The sequence below is a fragment of the Miscanthus floridulus genome, chromosome 6, assembly GCF_019320115.1.
Source record: "Miscanthus floridulus cultivar M001 chromosome 6, ASM1932011v1, whole genome shotgun sequence".
Lineage (NCBI taxonomy): Eukaryota > Viridiplantae > Streptophyta > Magnoliopsida > Poales > Poaceae > Miscanthus > Miscanthus floridulus.
The window spans coordinates 41,223,442-41,246,851 of NC_089585.1; the positions used below are offsets into that span (position 1 = coordinate 41,223,442).

At 42.9% G+C, this 23,410-nt stretch overlaps 1 long non-coding RNA gene and 1 other non-coding gene across 3 annotated transcripts; both read right to left on the reverse strand.

The window, feature by feature from the left end:
* Positions 1–3,128: 3,128 nt before the first annotated feature.
* LOC136461971 (small nucleolar RNA R71) lies at positions 3,129–3,237 on the reverse strand. Its single transcript, XR_010760504.1, has one exon. It is a non-coding gene; the product is annotated as a small nucleolar RNA R71 (small nucleolar RNA).
* A 1,359-nt stretch (positions 3,238–4,596) lies between these two features.
* LOC136458134 (uncharacterized) lies at positions 4,597–21,130 on the reverse strand. Of its 2 annotated transcripts, XR_010759912.1 has the most exons (4): positions 20,886–21,130; positions 19,572–19,672; positions 5,771–5,842; positions 4,597–4,799 (listed from the first exon to the last, which is right to left on the reverse strand). It is a non-coding gene; the product is annotated as an uncharacterized lncRNA (long non-coding RNA). The 2 variants fall into 2 exon arrangements; XR_010759911.1 differs by having other exon boundaries at positions 4,597–5,842.
* Positions 21,131–23,410: the final 2,280 nt, after the last annotated feature.

The window sequence follows — 23,410 nt, forward strand, 5'->3', positions numbered from 1 at the left end:
TTAAACCTAAAGTTTGAATCTAAAGTATGCCAGTGATCACTCCCTTTATGCCTAGTTAAGGATTTTAGGTGGCTAACTAAGTACTAACATGGGGGTTTTTTCTTTTCGTCGTCCATACGGCATGCTATTGTATGGATGCCATTCACTTGAGTGGTAATGTATGGATCAAATGCCTCTACGCCCAAGGTAAGATGTCACTCATCACAGTGGCATGACCGCAAGATGTGAGTGTGCAGTCTAATGGGGAGAGTTAGCTTTTATACTAAAGTATATATATGTCTCATATATATACGGAGGTATTTAATTATGGGTTAGCTTTGATACGATTGTATTTGCATATTTATATGTATATATGGGGCGTATTTACTTTCGGGTAGCTTTGACATGGAAGTATATATATGGGTATATATATGGAAGTATTTAGCTTGCAACCTAGAGCCTAGATTTTTATTTCTGCATATATACTTGTGGGGTTAGGCTGAAATGAAATTCTAGTGCAGGTACACTAATAGCGAAATGTGTAGCCTGACTAGCTACGTTATATATAAGAGAACGGATGTATGTCACCGTGTATGTCGTTAGAAGTTTAATTTTCCTAAGTTTGTGAGGACGTACAAAACATACATGCATCATGATCAATCATTCATTACACATTTGCATTGTTCCTCCCCTTATAAGTAACTCTTTTCTATTATAAAGTTGTTCTTATGAGAGTTGCACCATTTTGTTGGAACAGATGGCAACATCAGCTGGGAGTGAGACTTTCCTAGAAATGTTTGGTACCCCTGCCCTACTTTGGAGGGTCCTACATTATGCAGGATATACCAAACCGCCCCTCTATTTCTGGAATAAATAATACCTAGAGGGACAGCCATGGTATGAGGTGTAGCTAACCATACCAGCTCGTACCCAAGCACCCCTATGATAGGAGTGGAAGGCAAAATCTAAAATAAAAACTCCTTGGGAAGGTGCCTAGGTAGTTGCTTATGAGGTGCTGAGCCAGATATGTCAGCAACACGGGGATGAACTTACCGGCAGTGCCGCTGGTACCTTTCCTCGGTTGGATCCATCCACAATAGTTTGGGCACAGCGCAACCACAATGCATTAATCCGAGACTGGGATGAGCGAGAAGATAGCCCCGCTATGAGTGGAATGTTTGCCATGATGAAGATGTTCTATACTTGTCAGGATACCTAGGACTTCTGGAAGGAGTCCTATACAACTTGCATGGATAGGCTCATGAGAGCCGAAGCTGCACAACGTAAGCTGAGGAAACGTGTTCACAAGCACAAAAAGGCAGCAAGGAAGGCTTGTTGGGACACCGATGAAACTTATGTAGCATTGGGAAATCTCCACACTCAAATGGAATAGGTTGATCCGTAGAGAGCTACCACCCAAGTGGCAAGAGCTGATGATCAGGCAGTGCTAACAGGACTACGACAGCAGCTGGAGATCGCTCGTGCCAAGGTGCTCACACCTACGCACCAGCGGATCCAAGCAAACAACCGTACAGCCCTGGCAAAAGCAACACAAAACAATGCCGAAGCCTTAGCCACGCAACAGGACCGAGTCGAAAGGGACTTGCACCAGTAGCTTGCACATACCCCAAACATGGTGGTTGATCTTTAGCATGAGGTGCATTATCTGAACAACCAACTGCACCCGCTCCTTGATGAGGAAGAATAAGATCCAGAGATGATAGTTGAAGATGACGGTTGGGAGGAAGAAGAAGTGGATCTAGAGGATGAGGATGATGCTATCTCTGACCTCGACAGCGAGCACGCTGAAGAGTAGAGCCATTTAGTGACTAGTTTGAAGCACTAGTTGTATCCCTGCTATTTAGGTAATGAACTTATAGTTTGAACTTCAGTACTCGTGACGTAACTTTGGGGTAATATTGGTACTTTGCATGTTAATCCATCATGGGTTGAACTTTGATGAAATTCTAGTTTCGTTTTACTGGTAAAATATGACATGCATGTTAACACGTTGCGAGTACAATAAGTGATCAAATTGGTTATGTTATGTTGCGAGAATGAATTATTATGCCTCTATTTTATTGTATGAATTTAAGATTCTCTCCAGTAATTTCAGTTTGGCATGATTTGGTATAATCTTTGTACCCCCTCTCTCTTTTATATCTCCATTATTTTTATATGCTAGCTACAATTGTTATGACAATATTAGTATTCATCTTATTCATGTTCTTCGTTATAATGTTCATCATATACTTAGATTATATGCTTAGTATAGTTTGATTATCATCATGTTCGTGCATAAGTTCATATAGCGCTCACTCTAAGGTACCATGGGTGGGTGGTCGACATTGTGCAAGAGTGGTGCTTATACATTGTTTACCTACGAATACACCCTATATTTTTGGTCATGTGGTAGATCATGGACGTGACACTTCCGTTCAGTCCTTTGTAGTCCACTCCCTGATGTAGGTAGCACATAGGATCTGATTACGAAGGGGGACAAACTCTGTTCTTAATCTCCCTTAGTAATATCCTTTATGTGTAGATATGAAGATGACCTTAGCCATGATTACTATGTGTAATTGCACTAACCAATGTATCCCTTGTTCTGTCTGCTTTTGTATCTTATGCATGGTAATGTATGACTGGTTTTGACCTTCCGACGAACTACGTTGAAGATTCAGAAGCTTTAATCATGAGAACTAGAGCTATACTCAAGAAAGTTTTAGCTTTAGAGTCGGAAGACAACTAGATAAGGTGAAGCTTAACACCTAAATTTGAAGCCATGGCTGACAAGACTCTTCATGAATTTTCTGCTCCAACCACTACCAACATCCGGACTGGACCCATAGTCAATGTGGGAGACAATGGATTCGAGCTCAAGCCAGCTCTCATCAATATGGTGCAAGCGAGCCAATTTTGTGTAAAGGCACATGAAGATGCGAGTGCACATCTCCAACACTTTCTGGAGATCTACAGCACTTTCACCATCAAGGGAGTAACCAAGGATGCCATACTACTTCACCTCTTCCCATTCTCACTTTTGGGGAAGGCGAAGCAGTGGTTCTACGCCAACAAAGATAGAAACACTACATGGGATAACTGCTCCACTACCTTCTTAGCAAAGTTCTTTCCCACGGGCAAGACCAATGCTCTACATGGGAGAATTTCAAGTTTTTTGCAACAACATGATGAATCTATCCCTGAGGCATGGGAATGCTTTCAAGACTATATATCAGAATGTCCTCATTATGGGATGGAGAATTGGTTACTCATGCAGACGTTCTACCCTAGGTTGACCAACAGTACCCATGAGACCATGGATGCTACTGCTGGACATGCATTATTGTCACTTACACTTCTAGCTGCGACCACTCTTGTGGAGAAGATGGTCTCCAACCAAGGCTGGAATGAAGAACGTGTTCAAACCCACAAGAGAGGTGGAGGTAAGCATCAACTCAAGGAGGTAGACAAGCTATCTGCCAAGATGGATCTACTGATGAAGAAGCTCGAAGACCGAGGTAATGAAAAGCAAGAAGTCATGCACATTCATGATTCCTGCATGACATGTGAAGTATGTGGAAACACTAGGAATTTAGGGAATAGCTGTCCTAAAACCCAACAGGATGTGAACTTTGTCAACAACAACTACTATCGTCCTCAACAGAATCAAGGATGGAACCAACAACATAGGCCAAACTACCAAGGAAACCCTCAAGGTAATAATTATAATAACTTCAATCAACCACCCTTGAGAGAATTAATTGTTGGCCAATCTAGACTTATGGAAGGATTATCTAGAAAGGTAACTACCAATGATAAAATATTAGAAAATATAAATAATAGAATGAATAGCTTTACTTCTGCCATGAAGAACCAGCATAACTTTAATAAAATAATAGAATCACAAATAGCTCAGCTGACGGCTGCTGTTCCTCTGTCCGACAAAGGTAAGATTCTGGGGCAGCCAAAAGATTTAAAAACTGCAAATCTTGTCGATATTCACAATGCAGCTTACTACTACATGGAGCCATCGATGGGAAGGTGGATAGATTACACCTTGCCTAACAAGAAAGTTGATCTAGGGAGACCTATCATCCCTATCGCCATTGGACCTCATATCTTTCGGGAAGCTATGTGTAACTTCGAAGCAAGTGTCAACATCATGCCTATGGTAATCTATGAGAAAATTTTAGGAGATACTTTATTGTACACAAATATATATCTACAGCTTGCAGATCAGTCACTCTGCTACCCCAAGGGAGTCCTTGAAGATGCCATTGTCCGAGTAGGACAATCATATGTTCCTATACACTTTATGGTTTTAGAAACATGTGGAGATGAAAGGGCGCACATCATCTTGGGCCGACCTTTCCTAAGCATCGTAAAAGCCGTCATATATGCGGATAGTGCCAAGATCTATTTCATGATCAAGGATAGAAAGGAGAAGTTTTCTTTCAAGAATCATATCCTACAATCTCCTAGTCATCCACAAAAGGCATACCTGCCCGAAGAGACAATAGTAACCAAGAAGAAGAAGAACCAAAGGAGGAAGAACAAGTGTCACACCCAATTTTAAGGATAAAATAGGATGCATAATCTTATGTGTGCCCAGAGATCAATCACACACATAAGCCGACAAATTATAGAAAGTATCATCACAAGTGTTTATTACATCATGAATAATATCACATAGTCTTCACATTAATATAGCGGAAATATAAAGATAACTCTCTCACAGAAGCTCCATAGCACAGGGATGTCAACTGGTTGACCACAAGACTAGCAATCCTCAGGGACATCATCATTACCATAGCAATCTATTACCCATAAGGGTTTTTTATCCAAATAATGAAAATAAACAAGCATAGGTATATCTCGCACTCAACAAGTGTAACATGGGGTTCATAAGGCTTAAAAGGCTTGACACAGGTTTAACAGCATTTAACTTTTAGTTATCATAATTTTAGCATAAGAGTAGCATCAAGTTGTCATAATCCCAAAGTAAAACACATGAGCAATGTAAACATGAATAATGGATAGCATAAATAATTAATTGATAGTGATGATCTATTTCATAAGGGTTCCAAGGCCGCTCATGACCGTGAGCATGGCTAATATACCAGTTTTGCACTCTGCAAAGGTTGTACACTTTTACTGTGAGTCATGATTACCCATACGCCCGGGTTTATAACTCCCAAAACACTTCCAAGGTGAGCAGGCAGGGTACACTATAAAGCCTTTCAAAGGTTCATCTAACAAGTTAGGGCCGCTAGGTTTTTAATTGGCAAACAGATGTAGAGCACCCCTTCTAAATGGCACATTCCGTGCAGGCTATACACATAAAGACAGAGGCCGCACTACACCCAATTCGTCAAGCCCCTCTTGCGCCATAAAGGTAACCACTAACAAGCTAGAAAAGGTCCTTATACTGAGCTAAAGCTAGAGTCATGTGGCCCTCATAGTTGTACTATAAGTCTTGGATGATCACTTATAGATAAGTCCTTAGGGAGAGGAATCTGAAACATTTAGAAAGTAGCTAAATACTCTAGCGCCCTTTTTCCAAGTTGTTAAAAAGTCATGTTTTAATGTTTATTGCATATACCATTAGTCAAGTTACAAGATCATGGTTTAGTTGAGCACTAGCAAAAGCTAGCCAATGCATATCACATAGGTGACAAGGTATAAGCCCAATTCTAGGAAATCCTTAAATATAACAAGGCGACACATGCACATGAATTAAGTGTATTAAGGTTAATAGGAAACAAGGATGATCCCATGCAATACTTGCCTTGGTCAAAGTGTTCCTGCTGATCCTGCTCATCAAAGTAGTACTCTTGATTACCCACGAATTCATCACCGTCTATATTCGATCATCACAGCAACATACAAGCATCCAGAAGCAATCATATATAGCAAACAAAGGCTATAGATTAGAATAGTACACCAATAGAATAAAATCAAGATGAAAAGTTTGTAAAAAGAATCTACATCTCACTATGAACACACAAACAAGAAGATCACAAAAATCAGAGCTATAACGAAGAAGTTATAAATTAAACAAGATTTCCTTTAATAAAATAATAGATCAAATCTAACCTCGAATTTCAAAAGTTGAAGACATGTCTAACACTAGGATGAACATGTAGATTACACAATTATGAATCTAACGTAACTTGAACGGGTCAAAACAGAGTTCAACGAAGATTTTATGGCTAAAACAATATCAGTGGCAAATCTATAAATAAAGGAAACATATTTTAAATTTAACCGAAGGAAACTACGCTTTCAAAAGAAGAAAACATATTTTGAAGTATACGTTATGGACTATGGGTTAGATTACTGGAAAAGGGAGGGGCTCTTTTGCAAAACAACCAACGAAAGGGTATGATGAAATTTGATCCGTTGGATCTAATTTGGACGGTCTAGATTAGAAGAGGGAGGGGAAGGCATTGCCGACGGTGAGCTGGGTGGCGGCGCCATGGCCAGAAACGGCCTAACCTCGCCGAAGTTCGTCTAATCAGTGACTTCAACCTTCATCAGTCACAGGAAAAACATGGGGAGCAAGAGCGGAGCATGGCGACCTCGACGGAGGGGACTATGGCGATTGCGACAGCACCAAGGCGGCACGGAGCTCTCTCAAGCAGCTTGGGATCTGACGGAGCAACAATGACGATGCGAGAGTGACAGAGAGCAAGAGATAGGGCGCTATTTAAGGGGCGGGGCGGCTTGCGGCGCACGCAATCAGGCAGAAATGGGGCGGAGGTGGAAGGTGGACTCCTAGTGGAGTAGTGTCCTACATGGACACAAACGAGAGGAGGAAGACGCGGCTGACACACGAGCCCAGGGTGTCAGCGGGTGAAGGGCGGGCCCTAGTCATTAGCCCACAGAGGGAGAGGGGGGCGCCAATGCTTCTGCTTTGCTAGGCTAGGCTAGCCAGCCAAGCGGGCCGCCCGTAGCGCGCTGGGCCACGGGGAGAGAGGAGGTGGAAGCTGGGCTGCGAGGGAGACAATACCGAGCGGGCCAAAAGCCACGGAGAGAGGTAGAGAGAGGTTAAAATTCCTTTTCTTTTTCTTAAACACATTTTCAAAACCAAATTCAAATCAAATTCAAATTCTTTTGCAATTTTGATCAAACTCAATCATCATAAAAATAAATATGCAGCAACATGTATGCACAAACATATAGCTAGACCTTATAGTTGATTTTAATTTAACAAAAGTTATTATTTTTCTAAGTTTATATGCTCACAAAATACATAATTAAATCAAATTCACCTATTTTAAAATGATACAAATTTTAGGGTGTTACAACAAGACTAGTCAGCCACAAGAAGAAACGGTCAACATGATCAACACACTCTGATCTGAGTACAACCACCTCCTCGCTTCACCATTCCTTGCTAAGAAGGATGGTCCTGGTGTACCGATGATCGAGTGTACCATTGGAAAAAGAATATTCCACAAGACCTTTTGCGACATTAGATTGGGCATCAATATAATGTTCAAGATAATGTATGAATATTTATTCAGTAACGAACCTTTATTCCCTACATATATGCAGTTGCAGATGGCAGACCAATCAATCCGATTCCCTAAGGGAATAGCGAGGGACATTATGGTAAGAATACAAGATCACTATGCCCCTACCGATTTCATGGTCCTAGACATGGGAGAAGAAGATGATAGACACATCATCCTCGAAAGACCGTCCTCAACACCACCAACGCGATTATCTATGTCGAATATGGATAAGTCCACTTCCAATTCCCTAGAGAAAAGGTACGTTGTTATTTCTATAGTTATACTACTTATAAACAGCCGAAGAAGAGCAGCTCCAGGAGGAGACGTCGATCATCCCAACGTCAAAGGAACCAACCCTAATGGAATGAATGGGAAGATGAAGAACCTGAAGCGCCTATGAAAGATGAACCTACTCCGCCTAAGACAAGTCCACAGCCCAAGCAGGCGTGGAAAGAAAAGGTGACATCATCATTAGAGTCACCATCACAAGATGTGCAGCCATCTGGGTCTCCACCGCTGAGACTAGATGTTGCACCCAAGGAATGAAGGACTTCTCTCTAGTCAAGTCCTGTCCAAAGGACTTAAAAATTTGAACCCTCATCTTGAGGTAACAATGGTAGTTATTCATATTTACTTTCTAGCCTTGCATAAATTATTTGTTTCTTTAGCATATTTACTTTTCTACATTAGCATTGCATTAGTAAAAGAGAATAAAAATTTCATTCTTGCATTATAAAAATCCTAAGCCCCATGTGAATAAATCTACAGTGTGTAAACACCTACAGAAGTATTCATTGTGGTGGCATAAAAATAAAAATACTGAGCATTCATATTTTTTCTTCTGCATTGTAAAAAAATAATAATATTAAATGGACATCTTGCTAAAATTCTGCTAAAAGAAAATCTATCTAAACCCACAAGGGCAATAAATCTTTAAATGGCTGACCGCTAACCCCTTATCCTAATCTGTGCCATAAGTTTTGGTGTTCCTATTAGAGTATTTTGTCGGATGACACATAAGATCAAGAGCAAGTTTACACGGCTGTCTTCATCCACCCAAAGTACATCTTCCTGAACCACTGTAGTACTCGCTACATATGAGGAACCCAACTTCTAGATGAATGAGAAGGACATACGCCGATAAACCCGCTCTGAAAAGGATCACTCAACATTCAACAATCAACCACAAGTAACATCCAGCTTGGGGGAGGAGCATCCCCATGTATCTAGCTAAGTATTTCTTTCCTTTAGTTTTACTATTTTTGAGTTTGCTTTATATTAGCTAAAGAAATAAAAAGATGCATAACAAACTAAAACAAAATAAAAATTTGTCCTAGCTAGTTATATATATATATAGGTGTGATCTTAAAACCTGAAAACAAAATAAAAAGGTGTGTTTAGTTTGATTCTTAAGAGCTGAATAAATAATTAGACTCTAAGATAATCTCTTGCAATGGAAATAATAAATAATTGCTCTATTGTAATTCCTTTCAAGTACCTAGTTTTTAGCCTTTAATTCTCTAGAGTTTTGGATACGATTGATTTGATATAAGAATTTCCTCTGAATTTGAAACTCGTGGGTATCATATGCTTAATCTAAGTCTAGGTAATTGATGAATATGATATGAGAAGGTCTGGGCTGCTATTTATCTTGTTCAAAGGGATACTAGAGTTCTAGAGATTTATCTTTTGAAAAAACATAAAAATTCTATATGATGAGCCCCTGTATGACAAAGTTTGAATTCCTACCAGAGCCAAATATGATTTTTAGATTAGAAAAAACTTCCACTCTTATATGCTGTTTGCATTGCAAGTTTAGTCAAGCTTTGTTGACCCTTATGAGAGGTTTGTCATGCTCTTAAAATCAAGATCACGTACATACCACCCACATATGCACTACTCCTACTCTAGGGGTAGGCGCAAAAACATGTCATTCCATCTAGATCCACCCAAAAATGTTTTACTCCTACACTAGGAGAAAACACTAAAAATATGCCCTATAGGATATCCATCAAATAAATGCTCCAAGATCTTGTTGCTGCCTCTCAAAAGTTTTGTTGCAAAAAAGAAGCATGTGACTATGCAAAAGTTATTCATAAAAAAGAGAGAAAGAAAAAGTATTGAAAAAATAGACAAGTGTCTGAGATATTTAAAACAATGGGTACTCAGATGCCCGCCTAAAAAAGAAAAGAAAAAGAAGAGACGAATAAGATAGCCCATGTTTTCTTGCAAAGTCATTTCTAAGTTTCAAAAGAGAGATATGTTTTCAAGGAGCAAAGTAGAATTAGGTTAGCCACCATATATATCCACAATATACATCCACACACATGCACATCTTGATTTGATTGTATGATTTAACTCTCTTTGGATCCGAAATTTGACTTTACAATATATGTATTGTAAGTATGCTCTTTCATGCTTTCTCCACTCCTATGAGCTCCACATAAGCCTTGGTTGTAGGAAGAGAAAAGCACAACATTATTATTGTCTTGGTAAGGATCCACAAATACCACATATATTGAGAGACTTAAGAGTGTCATACAATGGAAGCTCTAAGTTTTATTTTGAAAACCTATAAAAACACTAGAATAATGGTTGAGCGAAGAACTTGAGACACGGTGCTTGACTTGATTGTTCTATCTTTCAATTACTCAAGACCCAAGTGAAGGCTAAGAAGCCCAATAGTTGAAGGTAATATGGGTAAGTTTGAAAGTTAGATCAGTTTATTTTAATCTAGAGGAGAATTCTTGTTTGAACGCATGTGTACTTTTGAGGAGTCAAAGCATTGACGCAACTCCTAATCCATTTACTGAGTTTAGCTTTGCTAAAGGACTAACAAAGGTTAAGCTTGGGAGAGTTTATTGATGGTAGTTAACAACCATTATAAACCGTCAATAAAACATATATAAGGGCACATTTGATATCACCAACAAAGGTCTAGGGGTTTAAACTAATAAATTCCACAAGTTTTGGTGAATCTGTGTTTCCAGCAGGGTTTAATAAGAAAACTGCCAAGGAGAACCTAATCGTCAAAGGAAAATATGGAGTTCCACCGTGGTACCTACGTGGGAAGACTCTAGAACACTCGAGAAGCCATGTCACCAAAGCGGAGGGCCACTTCCTGACAGGTGGGGCCACTCTGGTCCCTGTGGGCCCCATCGATCAGCCTCATCGCTATGTCAGTTTCTCACCACCTTTGAGGATGCATCTAGGTCATTGCTTAAGTCGGTTTGATCCAAGGGCTCATGTTGGACCCTCAGGGCTATATAATCTAGCCCCTGCCTCTCCCCCTAGGCATAACCCTAGTCATCAAGTCATTGGAGAAGACAGAAACCCTAATCTCCTCAGAGCTCCTCCACCATATTCTAAGGCATAGCTAGTTAGGCTAGGTCTTGAGGGAGGCAAGAAGACTTCGCTTGGATTCCCGATCATGTCAAGAGCATGGTTTGGTATAATCTTTGTACCCCCTCTCTCTTCTGTATCTCCAATATTTTTATGTGCTAGATACAATTGTTATGATAATATTAGTATTCATCTTATTCATGTTCTTTGTTATAATGTTCATCATCTATTTAGATTATATGCTTAGTATAGTTGGATTATCATCATGTTTATGCATAAGTTCATATAGCACTCACTCTAAGGTACCATGGGTGGGTGGTCAACATTATGTAAGCATGGTGCTTATACGTTGTTTACCTGTGAATACACCATATATTCTGGGTCATGTGGTAGATCGCGTACGATACTCTCATTGAGTTAGTCCACTCCCCGATGTAGGTAGCACGTATGATCTGATTACAAAGGGGACAAGATTTGTTCTTAATCTCCCTTAGTAATATCCCTTATGTGTAGATATGAAGATTATCTTAGCCATGATTACTAGGTGTAATTGCACTTGATGAATGTATGCTTTGACTTATAATTAAGGATGACTTAGGAATTATTCCTCTAATATTTCACCTGACCATGCTATTGCCATAGAAAGGAGTACTCTAAGTGATTTATCATTATCATTTATCAATACTTATTATATATATATATATATCTTATCCTATGACTTACCCCTATTTTGAGTAGAATATTGGTTATGCTTTACTTCTCCTTCAATAGTATAAGTTATTAATACATGTCATTGCTAGACCTTCCCTGTGGTAAAAATATAAATAATGATACCTAAAATACTCTCAAGTGAAGTGCTACAATGGTATATTATCTGTACGCTTGTAGATCCTTTTTAATTCATATCTATATACTCTTTTTAGTCACATAAGATGATAAAGAACTACTTAGTATCATTCTAGTAGTGATGCTAGGCAGCACCAACAAGCATCTCTGGCACCATCACTAGGGATGACAACCTAGTAAAGTAATGTTAGGAGATGTAGGTAATTAATAGGTGGCTATTAAAACAAGTGACAAGTTAATAAATACCAACACCACATAATCTTTATCTTTACCTTACGCCAGTCTTAAATATATTCATCTATCTTGAGCATCCCTTGACCTTTGCTAGGATTTCTTGACAATAGATGGCCCGCCAGCTGTTGACTTGCTGCCGGAGCTCCGTCCGCTACCACCACAACTGCCCAATAGAGTTCCCCCTCATGGGCGAGACCTCTCACTTTCAATTCCGCAGCAACCAACGCATGGATGATGGGGCTAGTCTTCCTGCCAAGGAACCAGCAGAGGAGGTGCCTCCCTAGGAACAGCCCTAGGAACAACCCCAAGAGGGAGAACTAGCCGCACAGGGGGCACCCTAGCCTACTGCAGGTGGGGATCCCGGTGATGATGGGGGTGATGATCCCGACGACAATGAAGATGGTGGCGACGACCTCGAGAGCGAGGGAAACCATCACAACGCCCCTAGGGGTTGGATCGCCACCCACTGCTTCAGGGACACTAGAGATGACTTCTTCCACTAGAGGCTCCATGACCTCCTGCACCACCAGTACGGGTTTGGGATGTTTAGCATCCAATACAAGAACAACCACTACTACCACCCCCGGCATGAGGCGTACTAGAAGGCCTGCATCCACATCGATAGGCCAAGCCCATACCTCTGGGCTCTTCAGGTCATGTCCAGACATGAAGCTCCATCTCCTCGCTCCTCCTAGATGGCAACCCTCAGCGATGCTACCTGCCAAGAGCTCTTCGCCTATCAAGACTACTTTGACTCCATTAGTGAGGGCGAGGATTGCCACTACCCCCGTAGGTGCCGGGGGCAGATTGTGGCCTAGAATGCACCAGTCACATGTGTAGACAACGCAAGGATGACAACAATAGTGGAACTCCTAGCCATCCTGAACACGGAGCTCAATTCTTCCCTACTAGAGCTGAGGCGAGTGCGTCTATAGCAAGATCAAGATTGGGATGCACTCGATAATCTCCAAGCTATCTTGAATATATGAATAGGATCAGGTCCCAAGGACCGTATGGCCTGCCTCCTCCCCGCTTCGTCATGAGGACCCCCATACGGCACCATCCTAGGCCAAACAAGGATCAAATAGACGTTAAAAAAGAAAATAATCAATGTAATAAGGAATTTAGTAGCATGCCCAGATCATTAGATTTTAGATAGGTAGTGTTTTTTAATGTTTGTTTGTTTATTATGATGATCATGTTTCATTTGATTCTTTTATAATGATTGCTGGAGATGTGGCATTTTGTCCACATTTTCTGTCTTTATAAGTTTAGTTGGGGTTCCTTTATATTGTTGTCTAGTCCCTCCTTTTTCTTCCACTCTTAGTTTGACCCTACCAGTTCCCTGGAAAGTTTATCTTCAAGCAGAAGTTTCCCCTCCTTACTATTTTGTGCTTATTATGCCCTATCACTCTCGTTACTTTAGATGACTCAGACCAGGAGTGGAGCAGGCAACACCAACAATGGCAACACTAGCAATGCCAATGCTAGCAACACCAGCAACACCAACACCGCCCACTAATAGCAACTAAGACCTCCCTAGCCCACCACCCCCACCTCCTCAAATGACTATGGAGCAGATGATGATTATGCAGACCCAACTCATGCAAAAGCATGGCCCAGGTGTTAACGGTTGTGCAACAAAACTAGAACCAAAGCCTAGTCGTTGCGGATCTGATTGACTTGCACCTAGGCTGCTTTGAGAAGCACTTTGACCTTAGGCGATCTCAGGAGTCTCCTAGAGTCTGGCTAACTCGTGAGTGGCCACAGCTAGATTGGCACTAGGCATCTGCTCAACGTCCTGGTCGCCAACATGAAAATATTCTTGGTCAAGATTGCGAACAATGTGTGGATTACCTCGTGGGTCCATCGGGTCCCCACCAGCAGTGGCAGCAGCTGCTTCTTCCTATCAGTGTCACTCGCAATCGACATTCTTGCCTTCATGAGCTCCACATTGGGCACTGGTCTCCCCATCCCAAGTGATGCTATCATGGCTAACCATGAAGAGTTCCCCATCAAAGCGCCTAGGGACGATGGAGTAGCTAGTGATAGTGCTAGTGGAACCCTCGGAATTTGATTCTAGATTTTCTTCTTGGATGGAGAGCAGTGAATCATCATCGAGTAGGCGGATCTGTACAATGTTCACCATTGGTGCAAACAGATTGGCCTTAGGCAGATTAGGCTCAGTGAGTTCGTGCATCAACCCAATCTGGTCGGTGAAAAGTTGCTGCATGGCGTTCTGATGGATAGCCACAACATTGGTTAGCCTAAAGGGATAGGCCTTCATGGCGTCCTCCATTGGAGCTTTTCGATCAGCCTTAGGCAAATCAGATCTCAGGAGTGGTCGGACGCTAAACCGTGCGCCCCTCTAGAGTAGCCGTGATGATCCGATCTATATCTTGCCACCTTGGACGGCTTGGATGAGCGTAGCGCTTGGTGACGATTGCCTGGTGGCGCTAGAGTGGTGGAAATTCATTGCTTGTAGTAGATCGATCTAAGACTGACTCCATAAGGGACAAACAACCGGCTAAGCGTCTATTGACCCAATCGAATGGATGCGATCAGATCATCTTAATCAATGGGCTTCCTTGGCCGATGAGGCACTGAGCGGTGAGCTCTCAGCGAAGATGACCCTAGAATGGATTTTGAGATCAGATCTACTGGCACAGGTGTTGGCATGATCGGCGTAGGATTATCCTACACTGCCTCCACGATCTCTCCTTCACCATTGGTGTTAATGACCCAGGAGATGGATCCGACCATGAAGAACTAGCCAGGCTTAGGCGAGAACGGAGAGCTTGGTACATGGGTCATCTAGTTTGCCATTGAAATCGGCACGCACACCCCTACCTGATGCACCAACTATCGATGAGATATCGTTGATAGTTCACCGAGGGGTATATCCACGATGGTAGATTGTGTGGGGAGGTGCGCGTGGTCAAGAACCGAAAGGTAACTCAAGCACAAGAACACAAGATTTATGCAGGTTCAGGCCATCAGCTTGACGTAATACACTACTTCTATGTTCTAGTGGTTTGTCTTGGTGGTGTATGCGATAATGAGATGAGTTTTGAGGGGTCCCCTACCCGCCTTATATAACCCGAGGGGTAGGGTTATAGGTCAATTAGATCTAAATTTAGTCAGTTATACGATAAAGATTACATGGAATACGATATCTAGCATATCCGATCAGATCATCTTAATCTTCAAGATTCCTTCCTGATGTCTTGCGATGCACACCGACCAGTGGCTTGCACTATGTGTCTTGATCTTGTGGGCTAGATCATCCCTTCATGGTGCGGCCCATGTCTTGTGCCATGGATACCTTTATAGGTGAAGCTTACTTTTTTACCACATAATCTTTACCTGATATATTCATTTACCTTGAGAACTCTATAACCTTTGCCATGTTTTCTTGTCAATAGATGGCCCATTGGCTCCTAACCTGCTGTTGAAGCTCCATCCGTTACCACTGCACTCGTTTGGTAGAGTTTCCCATCTCAGGCGAGACCGCCTAATTCTAGTTCTGCCAAAGCCAACATGTGGATGATGGGGACAATCTCCCATTTGGGGAACCTAAGGAGGAGTGCCTCCTATTGAACAGCCATAAGATAAAGAGCTAGCAGCACTAGGGGTGGCCCAACCTATTGCAGGCATGGACCCCTGTGAAAACAAGGGCGACGATCCAAAAGACCCTAACGATGACCTTGAGGGTGGTGGGAACCCTCCCAATGTCCCTAGGGGTTGGACAGTCACCAACTATTTTCATGACTATGTGGAATGCTTGTTTCATTGGAGACTCCGTGACCTCCTGCACCGCCAGTTTGGGTTCAGGATGTTCAGCATCCAGTACAAAAGCACCCACTGGAGTGTACTGGAAGACCTGCATCCACATCGGCATGCCAAACCCATACCTTTGGGCCCTCAAGATCATGTCAACACATGAAACCCAAGCTCCCTGCTCCACTCAGGCGGCATCTACCAATGATTTTGCCCGGCAGGTGTTCTTTGCATACTGGGATTACTTCTTCCATGTCACAAGTGAGGATGACGATCGCCATTACCTCCATAGGCGCCGGGGGGAGATTGCTACAGGAATTGCACTAGTCACTGGTGCTACCAATGAAAGGATGGTGCCAACAGTAAAGCCCCTGGTAGTCCTCAACACCGAGCTCAATGCCACACTGCTAGAACTTAGGCGGGTGCGGCAGTAGCAGGAGCAGGATCTGATGGAAATGACAACTTCAAGACCTCGTGGATGAATGAGATCATGACTCGAGGACTATGTGGCCCACCTCCTCCCTACTTTGACATGAAGATCCTCCTTATAGCACAATCCTTGGCTAGACCAGGATCGAGTAGACGTCCAAAAACTTTTTTAATTTTTATCAATGTAATAAGAAAAATAGTAGCATGCCTGGGTTGTTAGATTTTGTATAGGTGGTGCTTTAGGATGTTTGTTTGATTATGTTGATGAACATGTTCTAATTTGACTTCTTGTAATGAATGCTAGAGATGTGCTGTTTTGTCCACACCTCCTTCATAATATGTTTAATGAAGTTTAGTTTGTATACATAGATCTTGTCTATCTTATCTTGACTTGCTTTTACAAACCCCTAGTCATGAGAACATCTTCTTCACTACTCTGATATGTATACATGCTGCATATACCTTAACATTCTCATTCCTTCATATGGCCTAGACAAGGAGTGGAGCAGGCAACACCAACAACACCAACGCCAACACCAACAATGCCAACACCAACACCAACACCAACACCAACAACCACAACCTCCCTAACCCACCACCTCCACCTCCCCTTATGACCATGGAGCAGATGATGGTCATGCAAACCCAACTTATGCAAAGCATGGCCCAGGTGATGACGGTCATGCAACAAAACCAGACTAGCACATGTATTGATTGATGGTCATGTTTCACAGATCATTGATATAGAGATATCAAATCAATAATGTGGACACACGATATAGATCATGGTGTTGGATAGACCCACTTTGAGAAGTTGATGGGATTGTTATGATAATATGTGCCATCAAGTGTTCTCAAGTGGTATACCCGCCAGATCCTTATACATGAGATTGTCATTGTTTCTCACTATGTATAGTGATGCATTTTAGGGCTGCTAAATGCTACTCTGTAACTGGGTAGTTATAAAAGCTGTTTTTGGATGTACCATGAAACATAGAAGGGGATGTGAGCGGATCAAGATGGAATTTGTCCCTCCTACATAACGGCAGAGATATCTCTAGGCCCCTCGATGTAGTTGGATTAAGAAAGTGCATAGCCATGCCAATATGATTGAAGAGTTGATCATGGTGTGACTAAAGAGTTAGTCACAAGTCATAACCCATCACTACAATGATCGAGTGAAGTGTTGAACTATCACAAGGGTGGCACAAATCTTGCCTTCAGTTCGACAAGTATCTCACTACAAGATCGAGTGAAGTGTTGAACTATCACAAGGGTGGCACAAATCTTGCCTTGAGTTCGATAGGTATTGTGTGGCAAAAGGATCAAGACGCGTGTATATCAAGGTTCGGTAGGATATGATCTTTTTGAATCTTCGAGAGTCAGTATGCCTTGCTAGAGGCTAATGCTGTCTATTGATCAGAAAGTGTTTTCTGCTCATAGCCGTTGACTGCATGATCCTACGGGGTCACACACTTATGGAGAGAGAGGACTAAATGGACAAATGGATCAATTGGGTTGAGTTCATGACACAATAGTATTTGGCCACACTGATTGTTTTGTGCAAGTGGGAGATTGTTGGAATTATGCCCAAAATAGTGTGACCCTCGTCACCTTGGCACGCATGCAAGAGACCGAGGACTTGGTCCTTTTGTATGGAGTCGCACGGAAAGGGAGGAAAGGGTGGACACCCCGGGTAGCATCCGCCTGGTCTTAGTGCATGTCGAGCAAAACATGGTCGTCCAGTGCAATGCCGCATGTCTCCTTGATGCCTTAAAAGGGCCACCAGTGAGCACACTGAGGGACTAACTTTTGGGCCTAGATAGACAAACTGCTTGTACTATTGCCGTCTCTCAAGCACGGTGTTGACTGCTAGCACACTCCATCAGCGTCGTTCTTCCTCTCCAGTACATGTGTACATTCGTGGAGGTGCTGCTACGTTGCGCATTACGTCATACCGTATGACTACTTCCACCACATCAACGTGCTCCTCTTCCATTGCACAAGCACGTCTAGTGGTAATGATCCATGATCCTCTACTTGCATTTATCTTGGGTGCACGTGGTACATGTGCTAGCGCGTTGTGAACCAGTTTCCCAACATCCCCATCAAGAAGTAAGATTTCTCCTCCAAGAGGTGACTAACAAGACAGCCTGAAAGGAACCATGATGCCTAAGAGGTGGGGTGAATTAGGTAATTTAAAATTCTACTTCTAACTAAATGTGCAACTATGGTTTTACTAGATGTGTTGCTATCTCTACCAAAAAGGAGTTATGCAACATAGGTTCCAATCCTATCAACTAGCCTATCACTAAGCTAGGAAAGTAAAGCCCCATAGAAAAAGTAGCCGTTGGGGGCAAAACCCAGCTTTCTGCAACTGACTAGACGCAGCTGTCGTCCTGACCAGACGCGTCCAGTCATCCTGACCGCTAGAGCGCGCGCATTGATCAGACTCTAGGCCGAGTCTGGTCTCACTCGATCGGACACGTCCGGTCGCACTAGCGCCGCTTTGGGACCTCTCTAGACTCGATCGGACACTATACTTTGTGCGTCCGGTCGTCCAGTGCCGCTGTGTCTGATCATGCTGAAAATATTATCGTGACGAAGAACAGTGTCATCGGTGCGTCTGGTCACTGCTTCGCTCTATGTCCAGTTACAGCTGCTGACGCCTACTGTTGCCGAGCAACTGATCGGATGCGTCCGGTCCTTATAAGGGTCAAATCCGGTTACCTCTGCCGAGCTCGTTTCTTCACAATCTTGCTTATGGTGTTGATCGTGGGATCATCATGTCGTCTTCGTCCAAGTCACATCTTGCACCCTATTGAACTACAAAATAATTACTTGCAAATCTATTAGTCCAATTTGGTTGTGTTGGTCATCAAACACTAAAATCCAAAGTAAATGGCCCTAGGGTCCATTTTCCTTACACAGCCAATAAACCAAAATGTATCCCCTTGGCTGACCGGGATCATACCAATCGAAGCCCCTCTTGTGCCTTTCGGTAAGCTACCACAAACTAGTAGAAGTATGGTACTTAGTTGAGCCCGAGTTATGTAGTTTGTGGTTGCACAGTATTTCCTGGGTTTCCGCTTTAGGATTCAATCCTTATGGAGGGCAGACTAGGGCATCCAAATAGGCCTAATGCTCTAGCCCCATTTTGTCCATATTGCTAAAAAGTATTATTTTAAAATGATTCCATCAGTCATTAATCAAATTATCATTTTAATATTTGGTGATCGCCAGCTAAGCAAAACTTCTCATATGCATAAGCACTATATAAACAAGGATATAGGGTGCAACATTGCTAGGTAAAGTCCTTTAAGGTTCATCATATTAGACATATGCACATGAAAAGGTAATTAAATGGTATTAGGTAACAAGAGAGCTCATGTAACACTTGCCTTTGTTTTACACTTGCTTTTTTCACTCTATTCATACCTGTTGTAGAGGATCTTCGGTCTTTATATTCTAATCTTCTACTTCCGATCTTCAGCATTCGTGGACATCCCTCCTTGTACCCGTAGCAACACCAAGCACATCTACAAACAAACAAAAACAACTAAGAATAATACACCACATAACAAAAGCTTGAAAAGAGCATACTAAAGGACAAGGTTCATTACTACATACGAGAGAGCACAATGAAATGCTAAAATGGAGCTATCATTCAAAAGAAACGACTAACGAAAGGATTACATTATAGAAAAAAGAAAAACCTACACATTTTGTTTATTTTATTAATTAAATAAAACACTATGGAGGATACTTGCAAACAAATACCCAAAAGTTGAGTTAAGTCCATTTATATTTGAATTTATAAAACCAAGGTAAACTTAGTTATATATTATTTACACATGTTTCTATATCTATATCATTTAAGCAAATTAGACATTTACCTTTCGAAAACTTTGAACCTGTGATGACACCTAATTGAATCATTTCATGTAGCGTGTATTACCTAAGCAAATTATAAATCAAAGTACATGAAAATTGATATTAATCAAGTCAAGTTTGATTTATGAAAAGCCAAAGGTTAAAGCCTAAGTTGTTTTTAGCAGACAGTAATCAAATTGATATTTATATTGAAAATTCAGAAACATGTGGCGTATTAAAATTCACTTCTAACATATAGCTTACAACTTACGAAACTAAAGCAAAAGAAACAGGACTAAACGGAGCTAAAACGCGAAAATTAGAGCTAAACTAGCCAGCAGGGCCAAACTTCTGAAAAGGGAGAACTCCATTCTAATTACTTTATGCAGCACCAGGAGACGGGGTTGATTAGAGAAAAAGGCAGGAGCTAAACTGCAAAGAGGCTAGGGCTGACCGGTGCTGGCCAGGTTGACTCGGTCTGTGCTGATGTGTTGCTTGCGTGGCAGCTGAAGAGGATGCAGAGTCAGCAAGGCGACTATGGTTGATCTCGACCGTCCGCAACAGATCGGGCGGCCGGAATCGCTCAGCGCAGGTTGACCAGGCCACGGCGGCGGGTCCGCGCTGCTCCTGGCGGCGGAGCACGGGGCACACGGCGGATGGTCGCCGGAGCTCAGCGGAACGTGAGCTAGGGATCTCATCTCGGCGCCGGAAGGGCATATTCGCGTAGATCGCGTCCCTGTGAACTCGACTAGGTGGATCCCGATGGCCGACGGTGACCGACGGCGGCGGAGGATGCGACGTGGCGGCTCGAGTAGGGCCGGCGGACTTAGGTGCGGTTGCGCACACCACAGAGAACGAGAGAGGGAGTGGGAGATATACCGGCTGGTTCCCCACCTCCGCGCGAAGCCCGTGGAGTAGGTCCCGTGGCTGGCGAAGCTGCCACCGTGGAGATTTAAGGCGGCGGCGCTCCTTCTTTGCGGAGACGAAGCGGCGGCTACGACGGGAGGCGGAGGGTGCGGCTAGGGTTATAGGCGCGGTGCGCCGTCCCGAGCGCTGCCGCTTATAGGCGCGGCGAACCTCGGGTTGCGGGCGGGTCCACGAAGATCGAGCGGCGGACGAAGGCGTCCGCGTCCGCCTGATGTGGAGCGTCGGGGAAGAAGGAGCGTCCCGCTGACGTGCGGGCCCCGTGGGTTAGCGGTACAGGGGCAAGGAGCGGGCTGGGCCACTGCTAAGTTGGGCCGAGGCTGACTAGGGCTGGCGCGCGCGAGAGGGCACTGGGCGGGTTGCGCAGCGATGCTGCTGGGCTTCGAGAAGAGGCCGGAGCTAGGCAGGTTTAGTGCGGGGTTGGGCCGGATAGTTGCTGCGGGGTTGCTTGGTCGCGGCAGGCCGAAAGCCAAGGGTAGGCTGAAAGCGCAGAGAAAAACTCTTTTTTTGAAAAGAGACTTTGAAACTTATTTCAAATATTTAAAACATGCTTTTAACTCTAATTTGAAAACCCTTTTTGAAATAGGGTTTGAATATATTATGAGCTTATTTGTGAAATATATTTTAAACCAATTTTGAGAATTGAAACCAACTCAAACTTTGGACTTATTTTGAATTAGTTTTGAAACATAATTTTGAAGGCTTTATTTTCAAAAAGAATCATGACTTAAACAAAATTTTGAAATTCACTTTTCACACAGAAAGGCTTATGCAAAGGCATGAATGCGAGAGACATACTTTCATAAACTTCGTAAAAGTTTTACAAAGCTTACTTTCACTCTTTGAATTGTCAACAACTAAAAGATCTTGGAAAATTTTAGAAAATTCACCAAATCGTTTATTTTATTTAGTGTTTTTTCTATTCGCAACCCAAAATAGAAATTTTGAGTTGTGACAATAACCATCAAGAGTAAAAGAAAATCTAAAGTAACAACGATCATCTAGTGCCACTGGAATCTAGATGCAAACTCTCAATGCAAATGCACAGGAGGATCTATCTTTCATGAAATTCAAGAGTTTCTAATTTCACGCTCGATCTTGTAATTCAGTTGCACACGAACTTGCTCGCTTTGGGTTTGTTGGGGGACCTGAGTCATTACCAGATTTGGATTGATCCCCTTCCGACCTTTGTAAAAAGTTTTTTTTTGGGCTGTGATCTCACTTGTCCAATGGTGAAATAAAAAAAACAGCGAGTTTAATTTGAATATTAAAAACAAACAATATGATACTTGGAACACAACGCGCCCATTCCGCCACTAAAAAAATGTAAAGGCAAATAAACAGACTGGCCGGCGGCCGCTGGCGTAATCTGCTGTACATGCATGTGCGCTAGGTGAAGCTTCCGGATAAACCGTATCTGCTGCACTGATCATTGTGACGGATATAACTAATTATTGGTCTGGTGGACGGTAGGATTCCTGAACCCAGAAACATACTCCTCCTAGAGACGATTATATCGTCGTACCGAATATCCAGAGATCAGCTGGAAGATGTATATGTATATATTAGTATAAAATACAAAGACGTGCATCTCCCGTGATACCGGCACGCACTGCACGTTAGCGAGGTCAGCGTCAGGCCGCACCTGTCTAATTCATATCGTTGTACTACCTCGTCAATTATCACGGCATGGGACCGGACAAGCTTAAGCAGCTAAGGACATGCATGTGCTAGAGAGCGAGGGCCATGCATGCGTACATGCATTATTGATGATCGATCAACCATTCAACACCAATACCAACCAGTAGTGGACCGATGAGTCCACGTACACATCTCGCATCTCGGATCCCTCGCGTTGGTTCAAACAGCTAGCAGTCAACTGCACACTCTAACACGGCCAGCTCGATCGGTACGTGCATGGTGGTCAAAACGACGTGCTCGTCGTCTACAGAGCCCACGTACTACAGCTGTACCCAATTAGGAGGCGTAATAAAAAATGCTTTTTGTTCGTGGAAGGAAAGCGACGGCTGGTACGTGCAGGATCGGATATAAGGCCGGAGCGAGGGAGGTGTCTGCCGAGAGTTGTGTGCATGTATGGACGGCCAAATTAAACAAGGTAGCGGTGGTTGCAAGGACATCGCTGCACTGCACGCGCGCGTGTCTCACGAGGACCAACCGCACGGTGTGTTTGGTTCAAGGCCTCCCCAGGCAACGATCTGCACACGTACAGGACGCCAGCAGGGAAGATTGGCAGAGTTTGAAACCAAAAGCTCGTGACTGCGGCAGGTTCGTCGCCGTCCGCTGGTCCCGTGCGCGACTTTTGAAGATAGAAGATTCCTTTCATCCCCTGCAAAACAAATGATATCGGAAACGGAAAGCGATCGATTGGGAGGGCTGCTTTTCTAAGTTCAGCCACTCGATGTAATGTGGCACGCGACCCTCTCATTTTCACACCAAACGAAGTAATGATAATAATAACA